Source organism: Polyodon spathula, chromosome 1 (assembly GCF_017654505.1).
Source record: "Polyodon spathula isolate WHYD16114869_AA chromosome 1, ASM1765450v1, whole genome shotgun sequence".
In the NCBI taxonomy this organism is placed as follows: domain Eukaryota; kingdom Metazoa; phylum Chordata; class Actinopteri; order Acipenseriformes; family Polyodontidae; genus Polyodon; species Polyodon spathula.
The window spans coordinates 23,614,526-23,627,382 of NC_054534.1; positions in this window are offsets into that span (position 1 = coordinate 23,614,526).

A 12,857-nucleotide genomic window follows, 5' to 3' on the forward strand; every position below is an offset into this window, starting at 1 on the left:
TGACGTTTATATTCCAAAGTAAACTTGTCATGTTTTCAAAGTTTTTCCACCTAAGACAGTACAGTACTAAGACTGGAAATCCCAGTGTGGGAAATGTACCGTATTTGTACAATGCAAACATGTAAAACAATGGTGGCATCGAATATTGTGTGTGTGTGTGTGTTTTTTTTAATACTTTTGTTTATTATATCAAATTCATACTTAATAATTACTAGAATGTGTTTTAATTGTACATTTGCAGTTAGTAGTCAGCAAACTGGGTAGGTTCTAAAAAATTACTCCAACCTGACCAAAATACTGAATTAGAACAACATTTATTGTGTTTGGATGCTTTGGATATAAATAAATAAATAAAAGTAATTGCACTGCTGTGGGATGTAAACTGTATATCACTATTTATATTGTGATTATAGTTGTCTTATTGTCTTTTTGTAAGAATCTGTTAAGTCATTTGGATATTACAGGAGCCAGAGATACTGCTTAGGAAGAAAGGGACACCATTTCTGCTCGACCAAGAAGTTCCTCACCACATGGGACAGAGACTTTGCTGAGCGTAAAGGCTAAAGCTTTCTAATTTTACTCAGTGGCACTGGAACCATTTTTAAAGTGGGGGTGGTGAAAGTCATTGAACAAAACTGTACACCCTGTATATGATGGAAGCCATGCAAAGCCAAGGGGCTGCTGCCACACCCACAGCACCCCTAGCTCCATCGCCCTTGATTTTACTTAACATGCAAATTAAAGGGACTTGAAATTATGTCAAAAAGGGAAAGTGAATCATTTTGAAACTACTGGATCATAGTCCAGCTTTTCTAATTAAATAATGAATGGAAATTGTAGGTCAAGTAGGTCAACTCTGACAAGTTTTGCTGTAAAAGTTCCTTCAATCCAGGTCATTTATTCAGGAACTAAACATAACCATTGTAAGTGTTACGCCTTCAAAGGAAGATTTCTTGGCAAACCTGATAACAACCCAGACTCCCTGGCCCCACAAATGTTCTGGAAGGGCTAATAGAAGAGTAGGAAATGGAAAAGATATTTAGGAACATTTAAATGTTTCCAACAAAATAAGTAATAAGGAAAGTTAATAGAAATTAAGAAAACACTGAGACTAAATAAAGATATCCTGAATCAAACAAATAGGTAATAAATAATAATTAAGAATAACTAAAATGAACTAAATTAAACCTTTGCTACCATTAAACCATGCTATGTTATATACCAAAAGAAAGGTACATTTTATAGGGAGCTATAAATAAGCCCTAATATATAAACTAGGAGTGAAATGTCAAGTTTTATTTCCTAAAAAAGTTGTAATCATTCTGAAATAAAGACACAAAGAAGACAGTTCTTAACACCTTCAATACTAGGATGTGTCAACTCTGATATGATCTAGCCAATCAGAGACTTTCCAGAATCATGAAAAAACAAAGCTTTACCCACTAAAATTGTTCTTTAAAAATGGGTTTCAAGCTCATTGCTGCATCCAGGGAATGTGAGCGGAGCAGTGACAAAATTTCGCTCTGCTCGTTCTTCCATTCTGTTCCATTGCTTGTGATTCCCGATTCCAGACAAAACAGGCATGCTCTCCTCTGCTCTGCTCCGCTAACTCTGCACCAGTCTCCAAAAATGGTTTCCAAGCAGTTATTGTTTTACAGCAGCTGTCAAATTGCTCCATGGAGGAATCCAGTCTTGCTGTCATAAGTCTTTAACTGGTTTAGCTAGAACATGCTAAAGAAGCTTCACACAAGTATAACTTAACATTAATGCTTATTAAGGTTACCTAAAAAGAGAGGTTAACCGTGGTATAGCATTAAAATCAATGCATGTATGTGATTATGTAGGTAGAATTGCCACACCCCTTTTATATTTCATAATATCAGCCTTTCTGCAAATATGAAGAGCAGCAGATAACAACTGCCAGCTGCAAAAACGACCAGAGAAAACAAAATGATTCAATAAACTTGGAAGAAAACTCAAATCTTGTTTAAAGACTTCAAAAGAAGCTCAATTTCCGGGATCACCATTGGGGAAAAAGCAAGTTAATAATTAATTAATTAATCAAGCAATTAATTAATCAGTTAATTAATTAATTGAAAGGTTGAATTTATCAATTTTACTGGAAAAAAAAGTTGCTCTTATCAAACAAAAGCGTGAAAGCACTCCACCCCACCAAGTCATCACACACTCTATCAACACTGCAATCTGAATTAAGCATCTTCTCCAATTGAACTAAATAATAGAGAATTATAGAAACTATACTTGGAGAATGTAATAAATGAATTTCTCTGACTGACTAGGGAAAAACTGAGAACAGAAAAGCATGTTTCCTTGTAACCTTGAGTCGTTTTTCTCGAATTTCATTACTACAATAACCCAAGTTGAATTTCCACTCTGGAATTCTAGAAAGTTAACGGAAAAGATGATGGGCCCAAAATTTTATCAGTGATGCTATGGAGATGAGGCCAGTTTGTCTTCAACTCACATGTTATCACAAATTACAGATGCTGAAGTTTAATTATAAGAATGTGTGACCTTTTACTTATATTGTCCTACAATTATATATTATAACACATTTCTTAATGTATACATGTGAGTTTAAAACTTGTTCTAGAAATAATTACGGTACTTTTGTTAATCTGATTGCATACAGTACAATTTGATTTGCCGTTAGGAAACTGAAAGAGTTCCTATTGTATTTTTGGTAACCTGTGCTATTTTGCATGCGCTTGCGCTACGGACAGGGACCTGGAGTGGGAGGAGCCCGATTATACTGCGCCCGAGTGGGAGGAGCCCGAACGTTCACAGTCCTAGAAGGGGGAGACGGTGCGTCCACAGCCCAGGTACCCACCAGCAGAGGAAGCATACCTGCTGTTTCTGCCTCCACAGCCAGGGGAGGACTGCTTGTCACTCACACCACCACCAGCAGAGGGAGAATACCTACTAGTTCCACTTCCACCCCCGTGGGAGGACTGCATGCCACTCCTACTTCCACCAGCAGAAGGAGCATGCCTGCTGGTTTCCTCACTGCCACCAGAAGGGGAGGAGCCCCGGCCGTTTTCGCTGCCAGAAGGGGAGGCGCCCCGGCCGCCTTTGCTGCCAGAAGGGGAGGAGCCCCTGCTGCCTTCGCTAGGAGCAGAGCAGCAGGAGCTGCCTCTGTCTCCACCACCACCAGGAGCAGAGCAGCAGGAGCTGCCTCTGTCTTCACCACCACCAGGAGCAGAGCAGCAGGAGCTGCCTCTGTCTCCAACCCCGCTATAGGGAGAGAAGCAGGAGCTGCTTCTCCCTTCAGCATTGGAGGGACCAGGGCAGGATTCTGCTGGACCTCAGCAGCCCCTGCATAGGTTGCTGAGGGGAGCACGGGGGAAAAACGCCCGGCCAGAGTGGCTGCGAAGAGGGCCAAACCCCACACCACAGCTAGGCCTGGCTCTCCTCCCGCCGTCGCCTCCTGAGGGCCCGCGGCTGCCTGCCTCACACCGCCCAAGGATGCTACATCTGCATCGCCTGCGGCTGCCTGTTGCTCCGCATCGCCTGGGGCTGCCTGGTGCTCTGAATCGCCTGGGGCTGCCTGTTTCTCCGCATTGCCTGGGGCTGCCTGGTGCTCCGCATTGCCTGGGGCTGCCTGGTGCACTGCATTGCCTGGGACTGCCTGGTGCTCTGCATCGCCTGGGGCTGCCTGGTGCACTGCATTGCCTGGGGCTGCCTGTAGCTCCGCATCTCCTGGGGCTGCCTGGTGCTCCGCATCGCCTGGAGCTGCTTGTCTGTGTCTTTTATCCCCTAGGGTTGCCGAGAGTCCCGCTTCACCTGGGGTTGCCTGTGTCTCCTCCGCTTCGCCTGGGGTCACCGAGGGTCCCGCTTCGCCTGGGGCGCCGAGGGTCCCACATCGCCTGGGGTTACCTGTCTCCCCTCTGCTTCGCTTGGGGCCACTGCCTGGCTTGCGCTGCCTGGAGCCGGTACTAGTCCTGCAGGAGCACAAGAAGCACTAGTGCCCCACAAAGGAGAGCTGCTGGCCATGAAGAAGGGGGGGAAGTCAGGAGACCAGCTCCCCCAGCCACACTTTCTCAGCAGGAGAAACAGTGGCTGAAGCCCCGGAAGAGGGAGCTGCCAGCCACTAAGGATTGGAGGGAGAAGGACATCGCACCGTGGCCGCCACCATCGACACCTTGCTCCCCCTCTTCCGGGACTTTGAGACTAAGGGGGGAGGTGGCTGTTGGGGCCATGTGTGCTTCACACAAGGAGGGAGATAAGTAGCAGGGCGGTAGGAAAGCCCTGCTTAAATGTATTTTGTTTATTTATTTTTAGAACGGAGTCTCCCCCTCCACCCCTGCGTTATTTATGTATTATGATTTATTTATTGTATTTGTTTGTTTTATGATTTATTGTATTGTATTTGTGTATATATTTATTGTATGACAGCGAAGTACCATGTGTTTTGTTATTGTTGTGCAGCGTGGAGAAGGTGGCCATCTCCCAAATTAATTAAGTGATTAATTTGTTGCTAATCGGAAGATGGTCACCTGTATAAATATGTGAAGCTCTCTCACTCCGGGTGGGGTGTCCGAGAGGCGGAACGAGAGCAGAGATAGAAGAAAAAATGAAACTAAAAACACTTAAAGGATCTGTGAAGGCTACTGCCCAGCCGGACCTTATCAGTTATTATTGTGTTCGTGATTTGTTTTTGTTTATCTCTTTTATTTTTGTGCTCTGTGAGCAGTGTTTCTTTTGTTTAAATATTTTCTTTATTTTTGTTATTTAATAAACGACGCATGCTGCGCCTGTAAACTGCAGTTACCTGACCTGTGTGTGCTTCCTTCTGGTCTGAGTCACCGCAAAGCCATTTCCTGCCACAAGCGTCTTTCATACCAGAGTATCACAAGGCACTGTACATAAGTACATAATAATAATAATAATAATAAATAATAATAATAATAATAATAATAATAATAATAATAATAATAATAATAATCATTAAAAGCTAGCAATTATGTTGCATTAAAACAACTAAGATAAAAATGCCATTTTATAAAAATGTGTTTTAAGTTTAGACTTAAAAATACCCATAGACCCAGCTTCTCTAACACATTGAGGTAGTGCATTCCATAATTTAGGGGCTCTAAAAGAAAAAGCTCTACCTCCTGTATTGATTTTATTGACCCTGGGAACAACAAGCAGACCTGCTTCCTGTGATCTAAGAGTGTGATTTGGGAGATACGCGGTCAGCAGCTCCTGCAGATAGCTAGGTGCTGCTCCATTCAAAGCTTTATAGGTCAATAATAAGATTTTAAAGTCAATTCTATATTGAACAGGGAGCCAGTACAAAGAGACTAGACATGCTCATTTTTTTTTTTATTTTAGTCAAAATTGTAGCAGCGGTATAATGAACAAGCTGTAGGCGAGACACTGCACGTTTTGGGATGCCAGAGAGGAGTGCCTTCCACTAATCAATTCTTGAAGAAACAAAGGCATGCATTAATCTCTCAGCATCAGACAAGGAGATAATAGGTCTCAGTTTGGCTATGTTTCTCAAGTGATAGAAGGATACTTTAGAAACTTCCCTAATATGAGACTCAAATGATAAGTCAGGATTAAGGGGAACCCCCAAATGTTTTTATTTCAGTTTGGTAAAAGACCACTAGGGTCAAACTCATGCAATTGTACATTTTTTTAGTTGGTTATGGGAGCCTACAAACATAACATTTGTTTTATCTGAATTCAACAATAGGAAGTTTTGAGACACCCAACACTTGTTATCAGCAAGGCAAGCAGCAAATAACACCCCGACAGAAGTATCACCAGGTTTTAAAGACAAATACAGCTGAGGGTCATCCGCATAGCAGTGGAAGTTCACACCATGTTTCCTAACAATATCACCCAATAGTAACATATATAATTAAACATACTGTGAATTTGTCCATAGAATCTTATTAACCACCAGTTAACTGAATCTGCCAGTATTCTTTAGGCAGATCGAGCATGGATAGAAACTTTGCTTTCACCTTTTCTATCAGTTTATCTACCCAGGGCATAGGGTAAGAATCAAACTTGGAAAACTCATTAAGCTTCCTAAAGTCATTACAGAATCTCAGGGGCTTATCCATTCACTGCTTGACTCCTCAATCACACCCTTTTCTAACATTTGGTCTACATCAGTCTTTATCTCCTGTTTTTTTGTCTTAGGCAGTTTATAAGGTTTAACTTTTACTCTTACCACTGGTAGCATTACTATGTCATGGAAAATAACATAATTTTTTCCTTGTCCCACAGTAAAGACAATATTTTTCTTTATCATGTCCAGAACTTCTCTGCATTGATCTCTATCTAGAGTCTGGGAAATATGAACCTTAGCTGCCTGACTTTAATTTCCTCCTCCAGATTTACCCCTAATATTACCATAGTCTCCCTATCTTTCCACGGCTTTAATGGGTTGATATTTTTTTTCCTACAGCAATCAGGGTATGGAATTTTATAGTTTACTGGACCTACAGCTTCAGTTAATTCATACAGCCCCTGCCATTTCACATCCAGTTTATTTTCAGGGGTGGGTACCAGTAACATAACCGTCTCCAGGGTGAAATTCCATCATGCTCATCTGACGATTATAACTCGCTTTCTGAGCAGTTTGAGTCTTTTTCATATGCTATGGGATTATGAGTGTCACTTGTTCAATCCTGGTCCTCATGTCAATAACATGGTTTATTATGTTTTCCCTCATATTCAGCTGTTCCTCCTAGACCTTTTTCGCTATATCTAAAATACTGCAGGTTTGTCTGCCATACAGTAACTCGAATGCAGAGAACCCCGTGGATGCCTGTGAAGCTTTCCTGATCGCAAAATTCAAGTACAAGAGCATAATGTCCGAACAGTTCCCATTTTTGTTGATCACTTTCCTGAGCATATGTTTCATAGTCCTATAAAACCTTTCAACTAAACCGTCCTTTTGGGGGTGATAAACTGAAGTTCTTATAGGTTTTATCTTCCACAAGTCATACAGGTCCTTGTAACAAAGTGCCCGCCCCTGTGTATATTATCTGTTATGTGTTGCATGTGGTGTGTTTAAATGTTGGTGTATAGACATTGGTACACGGGATATAAACGGGTCTGTGTAACACGAGTGTTTAAAAATGTATATGTGTATTTAGGCACGAGGATTGCACAGCACTTCACGTGCAAGTAAAATGTAGTAATATGTGAGCACGGGGAATTGCACTTTATTAATTCACGTGCTGGGATTCAAGTGAATAATTAATTGGTAATTGAATCCCAGCACAATAGTATATATAGATGCACGTTGTCACATACTGCGGTTGGGTGTTCGGTGAGCGGAGAACGGGATTGGAGACGGAGGAAATAAGCAGCAGCAGCAGCAGCAGCAGCAGCAGCAGCAGCAGCAGCAGTAGTAGTAATAATAAGAGGAGAAAGTATCCGCTCACCGTGTTTGTCAGTGTCTGTCCGTGCACCGTTTTGTTAAGTTTAGTCTGTTTTTGTTTGTCTATGTATTTTGGCGTAGAGTGCCGTGTCCTGTGTTTTTCGTGTTTGTTAAACCTTTTATTTTGTATTAAACCGGCGCCAACAGGCGTCTTCATCATTTCATTTCATCCGTCCTGTGTTTTGTGTATTGCATTACCTTTCCTGGTTCTGACGCCGCCCACTTCGGCCGTCTCTGTGACACGTGGTGTCCTGCGTGGGATTTAACAGCGCCTCCAAGCGTCAGACCAGGAGAGGTGTTTTGTCAAAAAAAAAAAAAAAAAATAACAAAAAAAAAAAAAAAACAACAAAAAAAACAAAAAAATAAAAAAAATAAACATGGAAGGCTGGGACTGGAGAGATGGCTGCCAGGACCTGGAGGAGTTCCTCGGTGGTCTGGAGGACCAGGGCTGGTGCCTTGCCTGTGGGGAGTTTGGGCACCCGGTGGTGCGCTGCCCCTACCAGGAAGGAGAGGAGGAACTGCCGCAGGAGAGGAAGGTGAGGAGGTGGCAGAGAAGGGGAAAGGGGAAGAGGAAGGCAGAGGTCCCACCGCTGTCTCCACAGCCGCACCAGTCTCCTGCAAGGGAGGAAGAGCCGCACCAGTCCCCTGCAAGTGAGGGAGAGCCGCACCAGTCCCCTGTATCAAGGGGAGACTACACACCGCTCCCACCTCCACCACCAGGAGACTACACGCCGCTCCTACCTCCATGGGCAGGCGCAGAGCAGCAGGAGCTGCCTCTGCCTCCGCCACCTCCACCGGCAGGAGCAGAGCAGCAGGAGCTGCCTCTGCCTCCGCCACCTCCACCGGCAGGCGCAGAGCAGCAGGAGCTGCCTCTGCCTCCGCCACCTCCACCGGCAGGGGGAGAGCAGCAGGAGCTGCCTCTGCCTCCGCCACCTCCACCGGCAGGGGGAGAGCAGCAGGAGCTGCCTCTGCCTCCGCCACCTCCACCGGCAGGGGGAGAGCAGCAGGAGCTGCCTCTGCCTCCGCCACCTCCACCGGCAGGGGGAGAGCAGCAGGAGCTGCCTCTGCCTCCGCCACCTCCACCGGCAGCAGAGCAGCAGGAGCTGCCTCTGCCTCCGCCACCAGCAGAGGGTGAATGCCTGCTGGGTCCCTGTCCACCAGCAGAGGGTGAATGCCTGCTGGGTCCCTGTCCACCAGCAGAGGGTGAATGCCTGCTGGTATCACTTCCCCCACCAGCAGAGGGTGAATGCCTGCTGGTATCACTTCCCCCACCAGCAGAGGGTGAATGCCTGCTGGTATCACTTCCCCCACCAGCAGAGGGTGAATGCCTGCTGGTATCACTTCCCCCACCATCACGAGGAGAGGAGCTGGAGCTTCCTCTGCCTCCACCTCCATCAGGGGGAGAGGAGCAGGAGCTGCCTCTCCCTGCACCAGAAGGGCCAGGACTAGATGCTGGCGGTCCTCAGCAGCCCTTGCATAGGCTGCTGAGGGAAGCACGGGGAAGAACCTCCCGGCTGCAGTGGCCGAAAAGAGGGCCAACACCCGCACCCCAGCTTGTCCTGACTGCCAGCCTCGCTTCGCCCAGGGATGCCAGCCTCGCTTCGCCCAAGGATGCCAGCCTCGCTTCGCCCAAGGATGCCAGCCTCGCTTCGCCCAAGGATGCCAGCCTCGCTTCGCCCAAGGATGCCAGCCTCGCTTCGCCCAAGGATGCCAGCCTCGCTTCGCCCAAGGATGCCAGCCTCGCTTCGCCCAAGGATGCCAGCCTCGCTTCGCCCAAGGATCGCTCTGCATCGCCTGGGGTTGCCCGCCGCTCTGCATCGCCTGGGGTTGCCCGCCGCTCTGCATCGCCTGGGGTTGCCCGCCGCTCTGCATCGCCTGGGGTTGCCCGCCGCTCTGCATCGCCTGGGGTTGCCCGCCGCTCTGCATCGCCTGGGGTTGCCCGCCGCTCCGCATCACAGCCGGAAGTACTGTGGCCGGAACCCCACGAAGGGGAGCTGCCGGCCACGAAGAAGGGGGAGGAGGTCTGGAGACCGCCAACCCCAGCAGCAGTTTCGCTGCCGGAGGAGGGGGAGGAGGTCTGGAGACCGCCAACCCCAGCAGCAGTTTCGCTGCCGGAGGAGGGGGAGGAGGTCTGGAGACCGCCAACCCCAGCAGCAGTTTCTCCGCCGGAGATCGTGGGGGAGGTCCGGAGACCTGCTCCCTCTGCAGTTTCTTCCCTGCAGGAAGAACGGTGGTTGAAGCCCCACCAAGGGGAGCTGCCGGCGCCGAAGGAGGGGGAAGGTCAGGAGACCACACCCCAAGCAGCCTTTCCGCTGCTAGGACTACCCTGGCAGGAGAATGCTACCCTGCTGACAGCATTACGACCTGTGGGCCCCTGGAAGCCTCTGGTCCTGGCCAAGGACTTTGGGCGGGACTTTTGGGCTTTTAAGGGGGGAGGTGGCCATTGAGGCCATGTGTGCTTTGCACAGGAGGGGGTATATGTAACAAAGTGCCCGCCCCTGTGTATATTATCTGTTATGTGTTGCATGTGGTGTGTTTAAATGTTGGTGTATAGACATTGGTACACGGGATATAAACGGGTCTGTGTAACACGAGTGTTTAAAAATGTATATTTGTATTTAGGCACGAGGATTGCACAGCACTTCACGTGCAAGTAAAATGTAGTAATATGTGAGCACGGGGAATTGCACTTTATTAATTCACGTGCTGGGATTCAAGTGAATAATTAATTGGTAATTGAATCCCAGCACAATAGTATATATAGATGCACGTTGTCACATACTGCGGTTGGGTGTTCGGTGAGCGGAGAACGGGATTGGAGACGGAGGAAATAAGCAGCAGCAACAGCAGCAGCAGCAGCAGCAGCAGTAGTAGTAATAATAAGAGGAGAAAGTATCTGCTCACCGTGTTTGTCAGTGTCTGTCCGTGCACCGTTTTGTTAAGTTTAGTCTGTTTTTGTTTGTCTATTTATTTTGGCGTAGAGTGCCGTGTCCTGTGTTTTTCGTGTTTGTTAAACCTTTTATTTTGTATTAAACCGGCGCCAACAGGCGTCTTCATCATTTCATTTCATCCGTCCTGTGTTTTGTGTATTGCCTTACCTTTCCTGGTTCTGACGCCGCCCACTTCGGCCGTCTCTGTGACAGTCCTTTAATAATTTGGACATAAAAGGTTTTTGCTGATCTGTCAAAACTTCCTTTGGTATCCCTACTCTTGTAAATACCTGCAGTAGCTCCTCAGTTGTTTTAGAACCTGTATTACATAATGGTATTGCCTTGGTACCACGTTACATAGTTGAGAATCATTAATATAGCATGTCCTTTCGCTGATCTGTCTAGGGACCCCACTAAATCCATAGCTACAGGCTCAAAGGGGACATAAATGATGGGGAACGGTAGCAATGAGGCTCTGAAATGATTACTGGGGCTCGTCCACTGACATTCAATAAAAGATGTACAAAATTGTTCAACCCCACAGCCATTAACCCTTAGCAGTCCATTTATTCAGCGCTTGTCAGGCACGTCAGCTCCAATTTATTTTCACATGCGCTGTTTATTTTAGCTCTTCATAATCATGCATACTGATAAATCCTCTCCTGATCACTCGTTTTATCACCAAACTCCTCAATAATGCAATCCAAGTCATTATTGTATTGCTATAACATCTCGCAAATGTTTGTGATATTCTTTGAGTGCTGGATGCGGAAGCAGCTGTCTTCTTTGTTTGGGTCTGTGTTATCTCTGTGGTGCAGGGGCTATGTGTATTGCTCAGAGCCTCCCCCTTTTTTTGGCTTCTCTTGGCTCCTATTGGTCTCACTCGGCCATTGAAAGGTTTTCTCATGTTTTTCAAGACTGGAAAGGGAAAATTGTAATGTCAGACCTGGTCCGACATAGGACCTCAAAGGGTTAAAACCTTTTTAGGAGTCTGTCAGTATTTTTGTTAATACCTAAATGACCTCCAAACAAATGACAATAACTTCTCTACTTCTACTCCATCTTTCCGAACGACTCTGTACAAGAGGTCACTTTTAGAACGTAATAATCCCCTTTGCCTTTATTTGTCCCCTATACCGGTACCCCATCTATCATCACTACTGTTCTCTTTATGTTTTCAAGAGCTTGGTCATTCACCTAATCCGTTCACCAAATCTTGTACAAGTTTAGTGGCAAGCGGTCCACATTTTTCTTGTGCTTTCCCTAATGCCATTTGTGCAGCTGAACTATGTTTAAGGTGACTCACCATTTTTCAGCATTTTGTTACCACCTCCACACACACAAACAAACAGGAGAATATGCCCATGACTAAAAGGAAAGAAGGTGCAATTGAAGTGTGCTTTACAGTTGAGTTAAAAAAAATTTAAAAAATGAAAGTAACCGAAAACAATAATTTCATACAGTATATAAAAAGCGAATGCCCCCCAAAAAAACGATTTACATATAACTCAAAAATAGCTAAAAAATAAGCACCGAAAAATGAAATTAATGAAAACCAAAGAACATAAGCCCTAATTCGACTGCATTTATATTTTAACAGTATTAGCAATAAAAAGAAAGTCTCTACAAGTTTACTGTACAAGATGTATTATTTTTTTTAAAATCCATTGATATTCGATATGGAAATTATTATCAATATCTTTCACATTTGGAATTCTTAGGAATTTAATGAGTTATCCATAACAATTGCATCATCTTTTATCTGTTAATATACATTGTTTCTGCCTGTCTTGCCTATGATAGCTGTGCTTGAGTCATTTGGTGTGCATTTTCTTTTTCAATTAAAACAATAAATAAATGAATAAATATTTGTTTTGCATTTAACCACTGTCTTAAATATAATGTATAATGTTAATTTTATTGCTGGAGAAATGCATAACAAGCACAAAATATGCACTTTATTAAAAAAACTGTCAATTTTGAAATATTTTTTGCATTTTCCATTTTGTAAAATATAGTGCTTAATATATCTATGTATATAACACATAACATCATTAGTTATATTAGTTAAATGTCATATTACTTTATTTAGTGTTACAGAAAATTGTCTTTACACAAATATGCAAATATCTTGAATTATAAACTGCACACACCAGAACAGAATGGATAGCAACCTTTGTGTTCCTAATACATGAACAAATGTACAGTAATGTCACAGTTTACTGTGTATTTCAGCACTCCTTACATTGCCAGTAATTAATCTAGTCTGAGGGGTTGTTTTCCAATAACACGGCTACTTGTGAATTCAGTATTATTATATCAAGTAAGGTGCAGGTGTGTCTTTCACAAAACCCTGTGAGAATTCAACTTGTTCTGAGATTCTCATGGGTATTATTAAGAAGTAATTGGGAAACAGGCCTTATAATCCATTTGAAATTAATTGCCGATCTATGGGGTAAAGTTATACAGTTTTTATATATATATATATATATATATATATA